Source organism: Oryctolagus cuniculus, chromosome 2, assembly GCF_964237555.1.
Source record: "Oryctolagus cuniculus chromosome 2, mOryCun1.1, whole genome shotgun sequence".
Taxonomy (NCBI): domain Eukaryota; kingdom Metazoa; phylum Chordata; class Mammalia; order Lagomorpha; family Leporidae; genus Oryctolagus; species Oryctolagus cuniculus.
In genome coordinates, this window is record NC_091433.1 from 43,876,954 (window position 1) to 43,894,516 (window position 17,563).

Here is a 17,563-nt window from a genome sequence, read left to right on the forward strand (position 1 = left end):
AGGAGCACCTCCGGGGGTGGGGTGGGCCCTCGGAACTCAGCATCGGCAGCGAAGCAGCTGCTGCACGGGGCAGCCTGTGAATGCTTGGGCCCCGCGTGCGCACCTCCTGTCTGGCGCAGCATGGTCACCACATCGCTTCTCCGCTTTCTTCACCCAGGGAGATGGCACATAGTCAGTGCCCTTCCCCTGCCGTCCATCACTCGGCACCTGCTGTTCTTGCCTGGCGCCAGGGAAGGCTGCCTGGGCAGGCGGGGGGCTCCCTGCACACTCCTAGTCATGCCTGTCTGTCTTGCCGGGGGTCCCCTTGGGCAGAGGGCCAGAAGCAATCTGTGTAACCCCACTAAGCTCATTATTCTCTCTGCAGATGGCGCCTGCCCTAATCCTCTTGGGTTTGTCATAATCCATTCCTCTTCTGGGAGAGCTGCCGGGCACTGGGGCCCAGTCTAGAGGGGCCATCAGCAAGAGGCTGGGCTCCTGCCCCATGGGACGGGCGCTCTGGACTTCCAGAGGGGCCCCAAGGCACGTCCAGAGGAGGGTGGCCTGCCTCGTGGCCCAGGGGCTCCAGCCAGCTGCAAGGAGAGAGATGGCATATTCCTCAGCTTGACCTTCCTCCGCCAGCTGTCCCTCTGGGGCCCAGGGGCTCAGGGCAGCTGAGCCATGCTGGTGTGCCCCCTGGAACATGGTGAGTAGGCCACTGTGTGGGTCCCGCTTGCCGGCAGGCTGCCGAGGGCCTGAGGAGCTTGGCTCTGGGAAGCCCCAGCAAGCCCGATCCTGGGAGGGACTTCTCCAACCGGATGCTCCCGGTGACGCAAGGTCGGTTCCTTCCCCATGCCTGCTGGGCCCTTTGGGAGAGGATCATGTTCAAACACGGGGCTGCCGAGTTTCAGGTTCCTGCTCGCTGTCTCAGGGATGTTAACATTACTGCCTGTCTGTCTCTCCCACCTGGGCCGGAGGGCGAACGACACAGTGGCTGGAGCCAGGGAGGGAGCGCTCCCCCCGAGCACCAGCCCCCCCAGGCTGCTTCCCCAGGCTCCTGCAGGGTGAGGGCAGCTGGGGTGGGTGGCGGGGACTTCCCAGTTTTCGTCTCAGAGGACCCAGTCTTCAGGGAGAAGCCTGCAAAGAGCCAGGGGGAATACACAGATCGGCCAGGGAATCCTTGCACATGGCCTCGAGGACGTTTCTCTGCCAGCTTCAAGGTTAGCTTTCTGCACCCATTTCTACAGAAGAAGAAAGTGAGATGCAAGTAGATTGAGTTATGGAAGGGCCATGCCGGTTTAAAAAAAAAAAAAAAAACAAACAAACCTGCTCTTGTTGGGGCCGTGACATCCCCTGAGCGGGTGGGGCAAGCGCCAGTCTCCTGTCCCAGGTTTTGGAGGAGGAGGAGGAAGCACAGGTTTGGGGAGTTGGGTGGTGCACGGTCACAGGGCAGGGACTGCACTCCTTGGACCGGCTCCAGTGTCACTGCTGTCGCCAGGGTCACCATGCCGTGGCTCTGTGCTTTCCCACCGCCAGCTACTCCCGCTGAAGGCTGGGGTCCAGGAGAAGCGAGGCTGCCTGCCCCCAGCTGCAGCACAGTGATGGAGAGGGGCAAAGCCTCTGCCCTCTGCAGGTGGCACTTGGGGAACATCGGGTCCCCTCCCCTTGCGGGGTGCCCAGCCCAGAAATGCACGCCCAGGAGTCTACGGGAAGTGTGGCCAGGCCACTGTTTATTCCCCTTCTTAGTTACAGAAACGGCTTCTGGAAATCCTCTTACAAACTGTAATGGCTTCCGAGGGGCCTGCTCTCCTTTTGCAACCTACGGGGGAGGAGGAGACTGCCGTGTTCAGCACGTTGGCGCTTAAATGTGGGTGTGTAGTGGGTGCACACGCGTGTGTGGGTGTGCACGAATGCCCATGTGCACAAACACACGAGGTGCTTGTGTAAGGTGGGTGTGCATCCGTGTGGGTGTGTGTGCACACAGTTTGGAGGGGAGCCCTGAGGTTGTGGCGAGACCCTTGGATGGCAGTCTCAAAGCACAGGTCTGCCCTGGCCGGCTCTGTGTGGCACTGTGCACGCTGGGCCTTGGTTTCCCAGGTGGAAATCGAGGAGATTGGACTAAAAGCCTTCTGTCGCCCCCAGCTCCAGGGTCCACGCAGGCGGTGTTCAACAGCTTTCTCGGCTCCAAGCTAAATACCCCCAGTCCCTACAGCCTTTCCCTGTAAAACACATTTTCCAATCCTTTAATCATCTTGGTTATTTTCCTGTGAACTCCCTCCAGGAGACCTGTGTCACTGGATAAGTATGCCGCATAAATTGGTCAGTAAATCAATCTGTCAGCAATGTCTCTTGAGCAAGCACTCTGTGGCTTGCTGGAGGTGCTGGGCTGATATGGTCCAGCCACACAGGAACAAAGAGGGTTTCACTCTGCCTCGGACCCAGAGGCACTGTGGACCTGCTGCCAGTTCCCAAGAGATCAGGCCTTCTCCCAACATCCAGGTCTGCAAACGCCTGTTAGGAACACGACTGGGCACCTGTTGCATCCAGAGCTCCACCAGGCGCTGTGAGAGGGTTGACAGTGACTTTGAGGCGGTCCCCAACCACCCATGGAAGGGGCAGGTGCACGAGGAGACAAGCAACGGGGTTATAGGGATTAGAAGAAAGGGGAGCGGTGGGTCCTGGTGGGAGGGAGCCCACCAACCCTCAAGGCTGCAGAGAGACCTTGGTGCTTAGATGTGAGCTGCTGTGGGAAGATGTTTCCCCTCAGTGCAGCGTGATCAGTAAGAAAGTAAAGCAGCCAAGGCCATGCAGGATTTGGAGGAAAAGCAGGCCTTTATTGGAAGCGATTGCACCACTCATTAGCTGTGTGAGCCTTGGAGAGGCATCTCAGCTTCTGAGTCCTGGATTCCTTAAGCTAATGCGGGGCTGATTGTTCCGGCCAGGAAGGATTATCGCGGCTTAGATGACATCACGTTCGCAGAGTGCCTGGCACGTGGTGGTGTCCAGGTGTGCAAAGTCCCGCCCTCCCGACAGCTCATCACGGGGCGCTTTAGGAAGAGGCCTTCTGTCTTCCGGACGGGAGCGTGTGCTGTAAGTGATACACCAGTAGGGGTTCAACGTTCCCAAGTCCACTAGTGGACACGTAAGACATGACCGTCTCAGGGCCGGCACCATGGCTCACTTGGTTAATCCTCCGCCTGTGGCGCTGGCTTCCCATATGGGCGCCAGATTTTAGTCCTGGTTGCTCCTTTTCCAGTCCAGCTCTCTGCTGCGGCCCAGGAAGGCAGTGGAGGATGGCCCAAGTGCTTGGGCCCTGCACCCACATGGGAGACCAGGAGGAAGCACCTGGCTCCTGACTTCGGATCAGCACAGTGCAGGCCATAGCGGCCATTTGAGGAGTGAACCAATGGAGGGAAGACCTTTCTGTCTCTGTCTCTCTGTCTATAACTCTACCTGTCAAATAAAAAAATTAAAAAAAAAAAAAAGACATGACCGTCTCTGCCAACTGACCCTGAAACTATTTCTTTCAACCTTGAAGGACAGTCTCTTATTTAAAGTAAACCCAGTGCATCATTACTTTATATAGTTTTTTCAAAAATATTTATTTATTTATTTATTTGAAAGACAGAGTTACACAGAGAAGGAGAGGCAGAGAAAGAGAGAGAGAGACAGAGAGAGAGACAGAGAGAGAGGTCTTCCATCTGCTGGTTCACTCCCCAATTGGCTGCAACAGCCGGAGCTACGTTGATCCGAAGTCAGGAGCCAGGAGCTTCCTCTGGGTCTCCCACATGGGTGCAAGGGCCCAAGGACTTGGGCCATCTTCTACTGCTTTCCCAGGCCATAGCAGAGAGCTGGATCAGAAGTGGAGCAGCCAGGACTCAAACCAGCACCCATATGGGATGCCAGCACTGTAGGTGGTGGCCTTACTCACTACACCAGTCCCTTTATATAGTTTTTAAAGATTTATTTACTTATTTGAAAGGCATGGTTGCGGAGGGGGAGAGAGAGAGAGAGATCTTCCATCTGCTGATTCATTCCTCAAATGATCACAATGGCTTGGGGCTGGGCCTGATCAAAGCCAGGAGCTTCTTTCTGGTCTCCACATGGATGCAGGGGCCCAATACTTGGGTCATCCTCTGCTTTTCCCAGGCAAATTAGCAGGGAGCTGGATTGGAAATGGAGCAGCCAGGACTTGAACCAATGCCCGTGTGGGATGCCGACACCACCGGCGGTGGTCTAACCCGCTGCACCACAGTAGTGCCTGCCCTCTGCTTCATAGTTTTATCGTTTTAGATCAACAACTGTGACCTTAGCTTTTATCTTTATGGTTGGATCCAATTCGCTGTATTAGAAAGAGCCCTTGACCCTTGCCCCAGACCTGGGACCAGCCCGGCAAGGAAATTTTAGATCACAGAGGAGGCAGCCCAGGTGCAAAGCAGGGCTCCCCGAACTCGAGCATGCCCCAGGTCAGGCGGGGATTTCAGTAGAATGGATCGCTGGCTGCACCCCCAGAGTATCTGATTCGGGGCCTGCGGGAACCTGAAAACGTGCCTGCCTGAGACGTTCCCCGATGACGCCGAGTCGTAGGAACACGATGTGGGCGAGCAGCCCTGGGACTGAGCGGAGTCTGGCCATGGTAGTGGACCCTTCCGGGGCTGCTTCCCTGTTTACAAGCTCTTACCTCGGCCGGCGCTGTGGCTCACTAGGCTAATCCTCAGCCTAGCGGCGCCAGCACACCCGGTTCTAGTCCCTGTCGGGATTCTGTTCCAGTTGCCCCTCTGACAGGCCAGCTCTCTGCTGTGGCCCGGGAGTGCAGTGGAGGATGGCCCAAGTCCTTGGGCCCGGCACCCCATGGGAGACCAGGATAGGCACCTGGCTCCTGCCTTTGGATAGGCGCGGTGCGCCGGCCGCAGCACGCCGGCCGCGGCGGCCATTGGAGGGTGAACCAACGGCAAAGGAAGACCTTTCTCTCTGTCTCTCTGTCTCTCTCTCTCTGTCTCTCTCTCTCTGTCTCTCTCGATGTCCACTCTGCCTGTTAAACAAACAAACAAACAAAACTCTTACCTCACAGGCTAGACTACCATCCAAGACTACTACATCCAAGGTTGTAACCGACAAGTCACTCACGGCACTTCGTGAGTGCTAAGTTGCATTACAGGCATCCGTAGCTTAATGTGATGATAGTGATACTCAGAAGCGTAGTTGAGACGCTCTCCACGAAAGCACTTTGGGAACTACTAAGAACCGGAGCATCGTGTTGACACGCGCCAGGCCACCCCTGGGCCCACCGTGGTCGCTCGCGGCTCATGACTACAGATGTGCGTGATGCACACCTGTGCCCGGTGCCCTGCCTGCTGCTGCCCTGAGTTCCTCTGGACCCTTTCTCAAAGCTTCATTTGGGGCCTCTATTGCCAGCTAAGAAGCTCTGGGCCCTGGGAATGGAGTATCCAGCTAAAAGCAGCTTTAAGAATGTGGGGTTTGAGGGGCTGGCGCCGTGGCTCACTCGGTTAATCCTCTGCCTGCGGCACCGGCATCCCATATGGGTGCCGGATTCTGTCCCGGTTGTCCCCCTTCCAGTCCAGCTCTCTGCTGTGGCCCGGGAGTGCAGTGGAGGATGGCCCAAGTGCTTGGGCGTCTGCACCGGCGTGGGAGACCAGGAGAAGCACCTGGCTCCTGGCTTCGGACTGGCATAGCTCCAGCCGTGGTGGCAATTTTTGGGGTGAACCAACGGAAGGAAGACCTTTGTCTCTCTCACTGTCTCACTCTATCTGTCAAATGAGAAAAAAGAATGAAGAATGTGGGATCTGTTCTTCTGTCTCACTAGAAGTCTGAAGACATTGTAGTTCTGGGCTGATTAATTCCCTGCCTTGATGAGTCGTTACTTTGGAATTTGCTTGGCTTTCTCCTCACGCTCACACAGTGGCTGCAGCAGCACCAAGCATTATACACATACATCCAAAAGCAAGAAGAGATGAGTTTCTGGCTTGCATCTCTCTCTTTTTTAAAAAACTTATTTTATTTATTTGAAAGACAGAGCTACAGAGAGAGAGAGAGAGAGAGAGAGATAAAGTGAGGGAGGGAGAGAGAGAGAGAGAGAGAGGTCTTCCATCCACTGGTTCACTCACCAAATGGGGGCAATGGCCGGAGCTGAGCTGATTTGAAGCCAGGAGCCAGGAGCTTCTTCCAGGTCTCCCACATGGGTGCAGGGGCCCAAGGACATGGGCCATCCTCTGCTGCTTTCCCAGGTACATTAGCAGGGAGCTAGATTGGAAGTGGAGCAGCCAGGTCTTGAATCAGTGCCATTATGGGATGCAGCTGCTGCAGGTCGGAACTTTAATCTGCTGGGCCACAGCGCCAGCCCTGACTTGTGTCTCTTTTTTTTTTTTTTTTTTTTATTTTTGACAGGCAGAGTGGACAGTGAGAGAGAGAGACAGAGAGAAAGGTCTTCCTTTGCCGTTGGTTCACCCTCCAATGGCCGCCGCTGCAGCCGGCGCACCGCGCTGATCCGATGGCAGGAGCCAGGATCCAGGTGCTTTTCCTGGTCTCCCATGGGGTGCAGGGCCCAAGCACCTGGGCCATCCTCCACTGCACTCCCTGGCCATAGCAGAGAGCTGGCCTGGAAGAGGGGCAACCGGGACAGAATCCGGCGCCCCAACCGGGACTAGAACCCGGTGTGCCGGCGCCGCAAGGTGGAGGATTAGCCTATTGAGCCACGGCGCCGGCCCATGTCTCTTTTAATAGATGACGAAACTGTCTCAGAAAGCTTTCATTGGCCAGGATGGTATCACATGACCCATGACAAGGGGAACGGGATTGCATAATTGGCTTAGGCTCATCTTTATTCAAGCACTCTGGCCAGGAGAGGTCCGTGAAAACACATGGCCCCCCATCTAGGCCCCTGCCAGCGAGCAAGAAGTACCACAGGAACAGCTGGAGGGAGGTGATCGGCGGTACCTGCCACAGCCCAGAGTCTCTTTCCAGTGGAAGCCATGTCCCCAAGGGCCTTATCTGCACCCAGACAGCCTCACACACTGTGAGGTCTTCCAGGCGCTGGGAGCTCAGCCAGAAGAACCTCCAGAGGCTACGTAGGGAGACATTTGTGCACCTGCTCAGGACAACACCGGGCTCTCCTGGCCGCAGTGAGCGGTGCAGAGGTGGGGCAGGGCACCTGTGCAGCCTGCTGGACTCAGCCGGCCGCGAGCACTCCGCAGGCCACGCCCGCGACCCCGATACTTCAGCAGCGAACGGCCCAGCATTGCTACTGCATGTTGTGTTCCCTTCTAAAGCCGCCCAGATCTGGAATCTAGAGGAGGCTCTGACAAATCCCCAGATGCTTCAGCAAGTCACCCGAAGGGCTCGCGCAGCAGGCGGGGATGGGGAGTGTCGCTCCCCGTCTTCGTGGAGGAACGACACAGGACCCTGCATTGTTCTTTCGTCTGCTCGGCCCTCCCCGGGTTTGCTGCTGGTTCTTCCCGGGTTGGCTACTGTCCCTTCCACCTCCGTGGAAGGGCGGTTCCCCCTGCCACTTTCCCCACTTCCGCGGGGGAGCGGCACACCACCGGCCGGCTCTCTCGGGGGCTGCACAGGTGTTCCTTCAGATGTTCCCCTTAGATGTTCCTGGTGCATGTTGTCTCTCTCCTCCTTTATAGTCCTCTTCCACCAATCCCAACTCTGCTACCCACACGCCGAGTACAAGTACGCTGCTCTCCTGCAATCAGGAGCAGGTCCTGCTGTTTATTGGTTGAACTGGAGGCAGCTGTGTAGAAGCTGTTTCTCCCTTCTCAGCGCCATATTGTGGGAGAGCAGATGCATAGAATAAGTCTTAATTCCAGTAACTTAGTCTAGTCCGAGTTGCTCCCCACAGGGAGAATGCAGGAGGCCTTGACAGTGGACTTAGCAGGTGTTCTAAGAACGTCGTCTCCATGGGTTGTTTGGAACCAATTCTTCCTCCTGTGTGGGTTCTCTGGGAGTCCACAGCAGTGGCCAATTCAGAGATTTTCTAAGCAAGAGAAACCCCGCCAAGGTTTTTATTCCAAGGAACAGGCACCTGTCTGGGCTCAGGTAGGGCCAGGACGCTCTGGATGGAGTGGGGCTGGGAGGGGAAGGATGGACCCTCCTGTCCGGATGGTGACTGGTGTCAAAGCGCCCTCCCAGCGCCTCCTAGGACGTCGCATGGGAAAGCTGTGGGGCTGGGACCTGCGTGGGTGTCTGCAGGGATGGCATGTGTAGGTTCCTGGAGGAGAAAGCTGGAAGGAGGAGCCCCGTGCCTGCTTCCCCGGGTGTGTGGTGCCTGCCACGGCTCAGCAGAGGCGATTAAAGGCGTTCCCAGCTGTCTCATGCCCCGTGAGAGAGTCAGCGACGGCACCGCCGAATGGTCTTGGTGCTTCTCCAGGGGAGGCGCCCGTGTTACAGCCAAGAGACGGAAGGCTGCAGAAAGGCAATGGAGATTGGAGGGCCTTGGGAGGCAAGTTTCCACACCTGGCCAGCCCTTCCCCATGGTGCTTGTTTTAAAGCTTAGAGACGCGTCTCAGGTCCATGCCAAAGTGGGATGTTGTGCCTGCTGGATTTCAGGGCTGTAGCTCTCAACCCTGTTTGTGAGCCAGGCCTGCCAGCACCTCTGGCTGGGGCTGGGAACCCACATGGAGAAACTCCAGCTGGGATGGCTGCTAGGAGGAAGCGGAGAAGAGTCGTCTTGTGCAGTGTGTGTGTTGGAGGGTGGGGGGTGAAGCGGTGCAGTGGCCGTGGGCTCTGCAGGCAGGTCCTTGAAAAATTAGACGTAGAATCACCATGCGATCCGGCCATCTTGGTGCTGAGGGTTTGCCCCAGAGAACTGGAAGCAAGGTCTTTGTCCATCTATGTGCCTGGCAGCCCGATTCAAACAGCCACGGGAGGAAGCCACCGAGTGTCCGTGGGCATACAAGTGGATAAACGTAATGTGGTCTCTATTAACAATTGAGTCGGATTTAGCCTTAAAGCAGGCTGGCACAAGGCACAGCATGGATGAACCTGGAGGATATCACGCAGAGTGAGATGCGCCTGACACTTATTATACCTCCTATGGGAGGTACTCAGAGGGGCTGAACTCACAGGGACAGAAAGTGGATGGGCGCTACCAGGGCTGGAGGAAGCAGGAGTTGGCGTCTAACGGGCACAGAGCTTTGTCTCGGTGAGATGAAGAGCTCTGGAGAAGGGTGGTGGTGATGGCAGCCCAGCAAAGTGAATGGACTCAGGGCAGTTAACTGTGCCCTCATGAGTGGTCAAAATGGAAAATCTTGCTATGAGTACTTTATTTTTTAAGACTTATTTTATTCATTTGAAAGGTAGAATGACAGAGAGAGAGAGAGAGAAATTTTCCATCTCCTCATTCACTTCTCAAATGGCCACAATGACTGTGGCTGGACCAGGCAGAAGCCAGGAGCCTGGAGCTCCATCAGGGTCTCCCACATGGGTGGCAGGGATGCAGGCTTTTGGGCCATCATCCACTGCCTTCCCAGGTCCATTAGCAGGGAGCTGGATTGGAAGTGGAGCAGCTGGGACTCAGAACCTGAGCTGGCACCCACATGGGATGCGGGTGCCACAAGCTGCTGCAGGCGGCAGCTTAACCCACTATGCCACAGTGCCAGCTCCGCGGGGCAAGGGCTTCCTGAGGAATACAAGGCCCACAGCCGTCCAGAGGAGGCACTGGCATTCCTGTGTCTGGGTTTCAGACCTGGCTCCCCTCCTGTGCTGCGGGGATGGGAGGTAGCACAACCCTCCATCTCTTCCCTGTAAGACGGAGGTGAGAGCAGAGCTCCTACAGGGGTGTGTGAGATCACGTTGGCGTGGAGCCACCCACAAACCCACACTGCTGTTGTGAGCTCTTCAACATAGCAGTGCTCCCAGAGAGCTCATCGGCCGATGCTTCCCCCACACTGCTCCTCGCCCGTCTCCTGGCCTGGACGCCCTGATCCAGGGTGAGGGATGGCGTCTTCCCTGTTCTTTCCATGACCTGGTGCCAGCCGGAGGCTCAGTCTGCACTTGCCGAGGGAAGGCAGGGAGGCGAGGCAGGGCTGCCCACACGGTGGCGAAGAGATCAGGCTTTCTGGGAGGGACCAGAACAGGGAAAGCCAAGGAGCTGCAGGTGCCTCTGGCCTCCACTGTGTGACAGAGCCTTGCTACGCCTGTGGAGCCTGCACCTGTTCCAGAGTCGCAGGGATGATGGGGACAGATCCCTTCTCCCACCCCCTAGGTTTGGCTGCCTGGAGTGCAGGGCTGGACTCCCTTACACCAGTGTTGTCACCTGCACAGGTCCCCTTCTCACTGCAGGACCTGGGTGCTGGGAAGTGGAAGCCCGTTCTCACGGTCACAGTCATTGTCCCTGTCCCTTGCGGACAGGATATGCCTATGGCAGTGCCTCTCCAGCCTGGCTGTGCACCTCCGTCACCCAGGGCAGTGCTGGCGCTGAGTCCCCCCTCCAACGGCTGGATCCCCTTCTGTGGAGCTGGGTCTGGAAGAGCTGTGACGTTGACCCAAACGCCAGGGGACTGGGATCTTTGTGTCACTGAGGACTGGAGTCTGGGGACCACTGGCTTAGCAGGAGCTCTCATAGACATTCATTTGAGTATCTCCCTTTTAACTTCCTCATCCCCAGAAGAATTCAGAAACCTTCTAGAAATTTAGAGAATATGAGGTCACCCAAGTGGTGTCAAACAAGATGAAAACCAGGGCCGTCAGCATGAGAACCGACCCACGTGGCCGTTGGCCGTGCAGAACCTGAGCTCTCACCTTTCCTGGCTGTGCAGAGCTGGCTACACGTAGAGTCCGAGAGCTCACTGGAAGCGTAGCAGCCAGGAGGACCTGGGAGGGGCTGGGCCAGGGCCGACTCCACGGCAGCCAGCTGATGACTCAGCCGCGGCGGTCGGAACGCCCCCGGTCACCTGCTCCCCGGCACCCTCAGGAACTGTTCCTTTTTTTCCTGCCCCCCCCTTTTTTAGAGATTTATTTATTTATTTGAAAGGCAGATTTACAGAGAGGCAGAGGCAGGAAGAGAGAGAGATCTTCCATCTGCTGGTTTACTCCCCAAGTGGCTACAATGGCTGTAGCTGGGCTGATCTGAAGCCAGGAGCCAGGGGCTCCCTCTGGGTCTCCCACACAGGTGCAGGGTCCCATGCACTTGGGCCTTCTTCCACTGCTATCCCAGGCCATAGCAGGGAGCTGGATTGGAAGTGGGTCAGCCAGGACTTGAACCGATGCCTATATAGGATGCCAGCACTGCAGACGGTGGCTTTACCCACTACACCACAGCACTGGCCCCTTGGGGACTGTTCTTGTGTCACTGATAGAAAGGGACACAACCGCCGATGCCCAGAGAGGTGAGCAGATGAGCCAAGGGCTAGAGACAGAAGGGTTGGCTGCCAGGTCTCTGTTCACCGAAGCTGTGGCCCGTTACAGTTCTCTGTGTGGCTGAGGGCAGGGGTCACCCCTACTTGCGTGGCCTGGGGTGCGCCTTCGCAGGACAGAGCGTGGGCCCAGAAGCCGAGCCACAGGCTGCTGTGTTCCGTGAGCCGCCGCTGCAGGATGGCCGTTGCTGCCTCTGAAATCACAGGCTCCCAGGATGGGCAGGTTCTCTAGGGGCCACCGGAGAAAAGCAGAAGCCCAGAGACACGGTCCTCACTGCCGGGGGAGGGGGGACCAGCATCCAGGTGACCTGGCCCCAGCCCTGAGCAGCCCCATGGACCTGCCTGCCTGGGCCTGGGGCAGGCTGGGCTACCAAGCACGGGCTCTCCCAGCAGACAGAATCAGGCTGGACGTCCTCTGTTCCCAGCATGACCTTGGCCATGTCCTGAACCACTCCCTGGCAGCAACCCACTTGTTGACAGATGCTGGAAGGTTCGACTACTCCCCCTGCCCATCCCCTGCTCTCCTTCCACCCCCCCGGGGCCGTGTCTGCCAGCGTGGGACAGACTGCACCCAGTTTTATTGCTCTGATCTTATAAGTCAGCGCCTTGTAAGCTTCGGGCTGCTTCCACCCTCTGGATTTCCATGGCTCCATCAGCGTGTTCCTGGAACTGGGTGCTTTACCACACACCGCCGCCTGCCCAGGTGAGAGCAGCCCAGGTGAAGAAGGAGTGTTTTTCCAGCACCCACATGCGGCTGTTGGCTGCACCGGGCACTTCTCTTGCCCGGCGCAGGGCTGGGCTTTCACGCCCCAGGCAGGAAAGCCGGCAATCCAGCTTCTCCAGACTCTGTACCAGGCAAGAGGCAGTGGCTCCCCCTGCTCTGTTCCCTGGGAACATGGCCTTCCCGAGAAGGATCTCTGGGATGCCCCTGGCCGATTGGCCGCCCTGTGCGAGGGGGTGGATTCGGGCGGCGAGAGGAGGAGCGGGCAGCCTTCATGTCGGCACCTACTCTCACGGGAGGACTTGGCGCGCTGGCATTCTCCCGTGCACATGAGGAAACTGAGGCTTGGAGTCCTTGTTAATTCACCCCAAATCATATGACTAACACGAGGGCGCAGCCCCAAGGTTATCCTGGACTGTGTGCCTCCAAGGTTTGGTGGGCCTTGTCTAAAGCTACGTGTGAACAAAGCAGGGACAAGACCCATCCTGACCTTCCTCTTTAAATTTTTTTTTTTTTTTGACAGGCAGAGTGGACAGTGAGAGAGAGAGAGACAGAGAGAAAGGTCTTCCTTTGCCATTGGTTCACCCTCCAATGGCTGCCGCGGCCGGCACGCTGAGGCCGGCGCACCGCGCTGATCCAATGGCAGGAGCCAGATGCTTCTCCTGGTCTCCCATGGGGTGCAGGGCCCAAGGACTTGGGCCATCCTCCACTGCACTCCCGGGCCACAGCAGAGAGCTGGCCTGGAAGAAGGGCAACCGGGACTAGAACCCGGTGTGCTGGCGCTGCAAGGCGGAGGATTAGCCTAGTGAGCCGCAATGCTGGCTTAAATTTTTTGAAAGACTTTATTTGAGAGATAGTTACAGACAGAGAGAGGGATAGATAGAGAGGTCTTCCATCTGCTGGTTCACTCCCCAAAAGGCAGCAACAGTCAGAGCTGAGCCCATCTGAAGCCAGGAGCCAGGAGCTTCTTCCAGGTCTCCCACATGGGTGCAGGGGCCCAAGGACTTGGGCCATCTTCTATTGCTTTCCCAGGCCACAGCAGAGAACTGGATCAGAAGTGGAGCAGCTGGGACCCGAACCAGTGCCCATATGGGATGCCAGCATGGCAGGCAAAGGTTTAGCTTAGCCACAGCATTGGCCCCTGAACTAATTTTCCAAGGGGCCGGCATTTGACACGGGGGTTGAGATGCCGCCTGGCGTGCGTGCATCCCATATGTGCCTGGGTTGGAGTCCCAGTTCCGCTTCTGCTTCTGGCTTTCTGCTAACGAGCACCGTGGGAGGCAGCAGCAATGGTTCAGGTACTTGGGTCTGTGCCATCCACAGGGGAGACCTGCATTGAGCTCTGGGCTCCAGGCTTTGGCCTGGTCCAGCCTCGGCTGTTTTGGGGAGAGAACCGGCAATGGAAGATCTCTTCCTCTCTGCCTTCCAAATAAAATAAATCAGTTACCAATAAAAGAAATGTAAAATACTTTTAAGAAGTTGACCATAGTTTTGCCAGAGTGGGTGCTCGTGCCTGCCTGAGGCCCCCACTTTCTTCTCTGAGCATCGAATTCAGGGGCGCCTGGGTGCACAATTGACTCCTGCGGAAACCCAAACCAGCTGTGCTGTCTGGTGGCACATCTCAGGGGCTGTTGGGAGCAGACACACCATCCTGATATTAAAAATAAAATTAAAATCCCAAATCTTTGGATCCACTCTAAATGGCCTGAGGGGGTGTTTTCATAGCAAAGCAGTCGACCCATTGTCTTCGGCTGTTTTACCCTCAAATTTCTTAGAACGTTTTAAGACACTTTTCCCCCTCCTGCTCTTCACTGGTGTTATTCATTATTCTCCCTTTTCTTGCCTCACTTTTAATTTCCCAATTACTTTTTTCTAAGTTTCTCCAGAATTTTCCAGTGCAAGTAATCCAGGCATCTCTGCCCTTGCAAGCTTACGCATGACCCCTTACACACAACTAGGATTGAAGCCAACAAGTTACCTTTCGTCTGTCGGGGCGGAAATGGTTGGGATTGAGCAGAGGAGCATGGGGCAAACAGTATGACCATACAGTGTACCAAATTAGGATTGATTTATGTGACAGAAAATCAAACTTCTGTGGATTAAGTGAGAAATTCAGAGGCCGCTCAGGGCCACTGTGGTGGCTCCATGGTCACTGGCGTCCAAGACCCTTCTATCTTTTACTGGAGCCCACTGCGGTCACAAAATGGTGTCTGTAGCTCCAGTCATTGCCTGCACTTTCCAGAATGGTGCAAAGGAAGGGGTTCTAGCAGTTTTTAAAGAGATTTCCTAGAAGCCCCTGCACATGTTTTCTGCTTAAAGCTCATTGAGCAGGTCTATCTGAAAAGGAAATGGAATGCAGTTTTATTACCTAGATGGATCGCAGCCCCCAACACACAGGGCTTCAGGGAGTAAGAGAGTAGAAAAGGAAATGGGTGCTAACAGTCTTTGCAGCACATGGTAACGATTTTAATTTTTGTCCCTCTTGGGACTTTTTGTTAGAACTCTGAAGAATTACATCCTCTGTTTTGAGGTGATTGCAGGTTTATATGAGAGAGCTCACCTGTGCCTTCCCCCAGTTTCTCCCAATGAGAGCATCTCCTCAAACTGCAGTATCACGCCAGCACCAGCACACTGACGTGGAAACAGGCAGGACTCAGGACATTCCATCCCTGCGGGCCCCGCCCCTGCCGTCCTTGCAAAGTCACGCCCCGGCCGGCCGCCCAGATCCACGCCCCCTTACCCCTGGCATCCGCCCATCTGTTCTGCGGTCATTTCACAAATGCTGTTGGAATCGAACGACAGCGTAGAGAGTGTCTGGGGTCAGGATCTGTGCCTCTGGGGTCACAGTTGTCGCAGGTATCAGTAGCTCGTGACTTGGTGCTGCCGAGCGGTGTTCCACGGATGGATGTACCACACCGTGTTTAAGCAGCCATCCTTTGAATAGCAGTGGGGCGTTGTGTGCTGTTAGCAACTGTGTACACGTTTTGGGGTGAACCCAAGCTTTCATTTCTCTGGGACAAATATCTAAAAGTGCGTTCACTGGGTTGTGTGTTTACTGCTGAACCGATGTCTAGAATGCCTGCATCTTTTTTGCATCCCCACTTGCAGTGAGTGAGTGACGGGAGCACTCTGTCCCCCGCCAGCGTGTGACGGCGTCGCTGGTTTGTGCTGTAGACGTTCTGGAAGGCAGCTCAAGTAGCTCACATGATTCTAATTGGCCCTGTTGTAAGCGCCAGCGACACCGCGCGTGCTTCTCTGCGTTCCGCATCCTCTTCGAGCAAGCGTCTCGTGTCCGTGCTGCGCTCACTTCTTGGTTGTGGGTTTGCTGATCTTTCCAGCCTCTCACAGGGTCCTCTGTGGAGCAGGGTTGTGAGTGTCGCTGAGGGCCGATCTCATCAATGTTCTTTTTATGGATCACGCATTTGGTGTCAAGTACCAGCACTTTGGGCTAGCCCCAGATCCTGAGGTTTTTCTGCTGAGTTGGATCACTTCATGTTTCATGTTTAAAGCTATAACCCACTTCAAGCTGGTTTTTGTATGATGGATGGGGTTTAGGTTGAAGGTCTTGTCCCCCTACATGTTGATTTATGTTTGCTTTTCCTATGCTTGGAAGGCAGAGTGACGGTCACACACACACACACACGCACACACACACACACAGGTATCTTCCATCTGCTGGCTTGCTCCTCAACCTCTCACAGGACGCTGAATGGGAAGCAGTGAAGCCAGGACTTGGTCCAGCACTCTGATATGGGATGCGGGCCTCCCAAGTGGCTGCTTAGCCCCCTGCAGCAGCACGCCTACCCCGAGGCGGAAGCTTTCAGAAGTGTTTTACTGAGGACATCCAGTCGCCCCCGGGACCACCTGTTGAAGGGCTCTCCTTTCCCATTCCCCCGTCTTTGTCAGCACTTTTGTGCGGTTCTGTTTCTGGGTTGTCTGTTCTGTTCTATGGGTCTCCATCTATCTACCAGTGCTTTGAGGGATTTTCAAAGAAAACCTTTTTCCAGGGCTGGCTTTGTGACATGGCAGGTCAAGCCTACAGCTTCAGCATCCCATATGGGCCCCAGTTCGAGTCGAGTCCTGACTACTCCACTTTTTTTTTTTTTTAATTTGAAAGGCAGAGTTAGAGAGAGGCAGAGGCCGTGAGAGAGGCACAGAGAGAGAGAGAGAGAGTCTTCCATCTGCTTGTTCACTCCCCAGATGGCCACGATGGGCTTATCTGAAGTCAGGAGCCAGAAGCTTCTTCCAGGTCTCCCACGTGGGTACAGGAGCCCAAGTACTTGGGCCATCGTTACCTACTGCTTTCCGAGGTGCAGCAAGGAATTGGATTGAAAGTGGAGCAGCCAGGACTCCAGTGCCCTTATGGGATGCCAGCACTGCAGACAGCAGCTTTACCTGCTACGCCACAGCGCCGACCCTTGGTTGCTCCACTTCTGATCCAGCTCTCTGCTATGGCCTGGGAAAGCACTGGAGGATGGCCCAAGTCCTTGGACCACTATACCCATGTGGGAGACCTGGAAGAAGCTCCTGGGTTCTGCTTGGCCCAGCCCTGGCTGTTGCGACCATCTGAGGAGTGAACTAGCGCATGGAAGACTCTTCTCTTTATGCCTCTCCCTCTCTGTAACATTGACTTTCAAATAAATAAAAATATTTTTAAAAAGATTTATTCTTTATTTATTTGAAAGACAGAGTTAGAGAGAGGAGACACACACATACACACACACACACAGAGAGAGAGGGAGGGAGGGAGGGAGGGAGAGGGAGAAGGGGGGGGAGAGAGAGAGAGAGAGAGATATCTACCATCCACTAGTTCACTCCCTAAGTAGCCACAGTAGCCAGGGCTGGGCCAGACTGAAGCCAGGATCCAGGAGCTTCTGGGTCTCCCACGTGGGTGCAGGGGCCCAAGGACTTGGGCCATCTTCTACTGCTTCCCCAGGCCATAGCAGAGAGCTGGATTGGAAGTGCAGCAGCTGGGACTCAAATAGATGTCTATATGGGATGCCAGCATCACAGGAGAGGCTTAACCTGCTGAGCCAAAATGCTGGCCCCCAAATAAATGAATTTTTTTCCATTTGAAATATATCACATTGGGGCCAGCACTGTCATGTAGCAGGTAAAGGCGCTGCCTGTAGTGCCAGCACCCCAAATGGGCATCAGTTTGAGATCTGGCTGCTCCACTTCTGATCTAGCTCTCTGCTATGGCCTGGGAAAGCAGTAGAAGATGGCCCAGGCACTTGGGCCCCTGTACCCACGCGGGAGACCCAGAGGAGGCTCCTGGCTCCTGGATTTGGATTGGCCCAGCTCCAGCCATTTCAGGCACTTGGGGAGTTATCCAGCGAAGGAAGACCTCTTTCTCTGTCTCTGCCTCTGCCTTTCTGAAATTCTGCCTTTCAAATAAATAAATAAATCTTATATATATGTATCATATTATGGAATATTGAAATATGCATATAAGGTCTTTTTTTCTACGTGTAGGTACTATCATTTT

At 55.5% G+C, this 17,563-nt stretch overlaps 1 protein-coding gene across 1 annotated transcript in view; it reads left to right on the plus strand.

Moving 5' to 3' along the window:
• The first annotated feature begins 422 nt into the window (after positions 1-422).
• RP1L1 (RP1 like 1) overlaps positions 423-17,563 on the plus strand; it is a 49,400-nt gene continuing 32,259 nt past the window's right edge. Inside the window, exon 1 of the mRNA XM_051831678.2 lies at positions 423-682. The gene's annotated coding sequence lies outside the window, so the exon portion shown is untranslated. The remainder of the gene's footprint in view (positions 683-17,563) is intronic.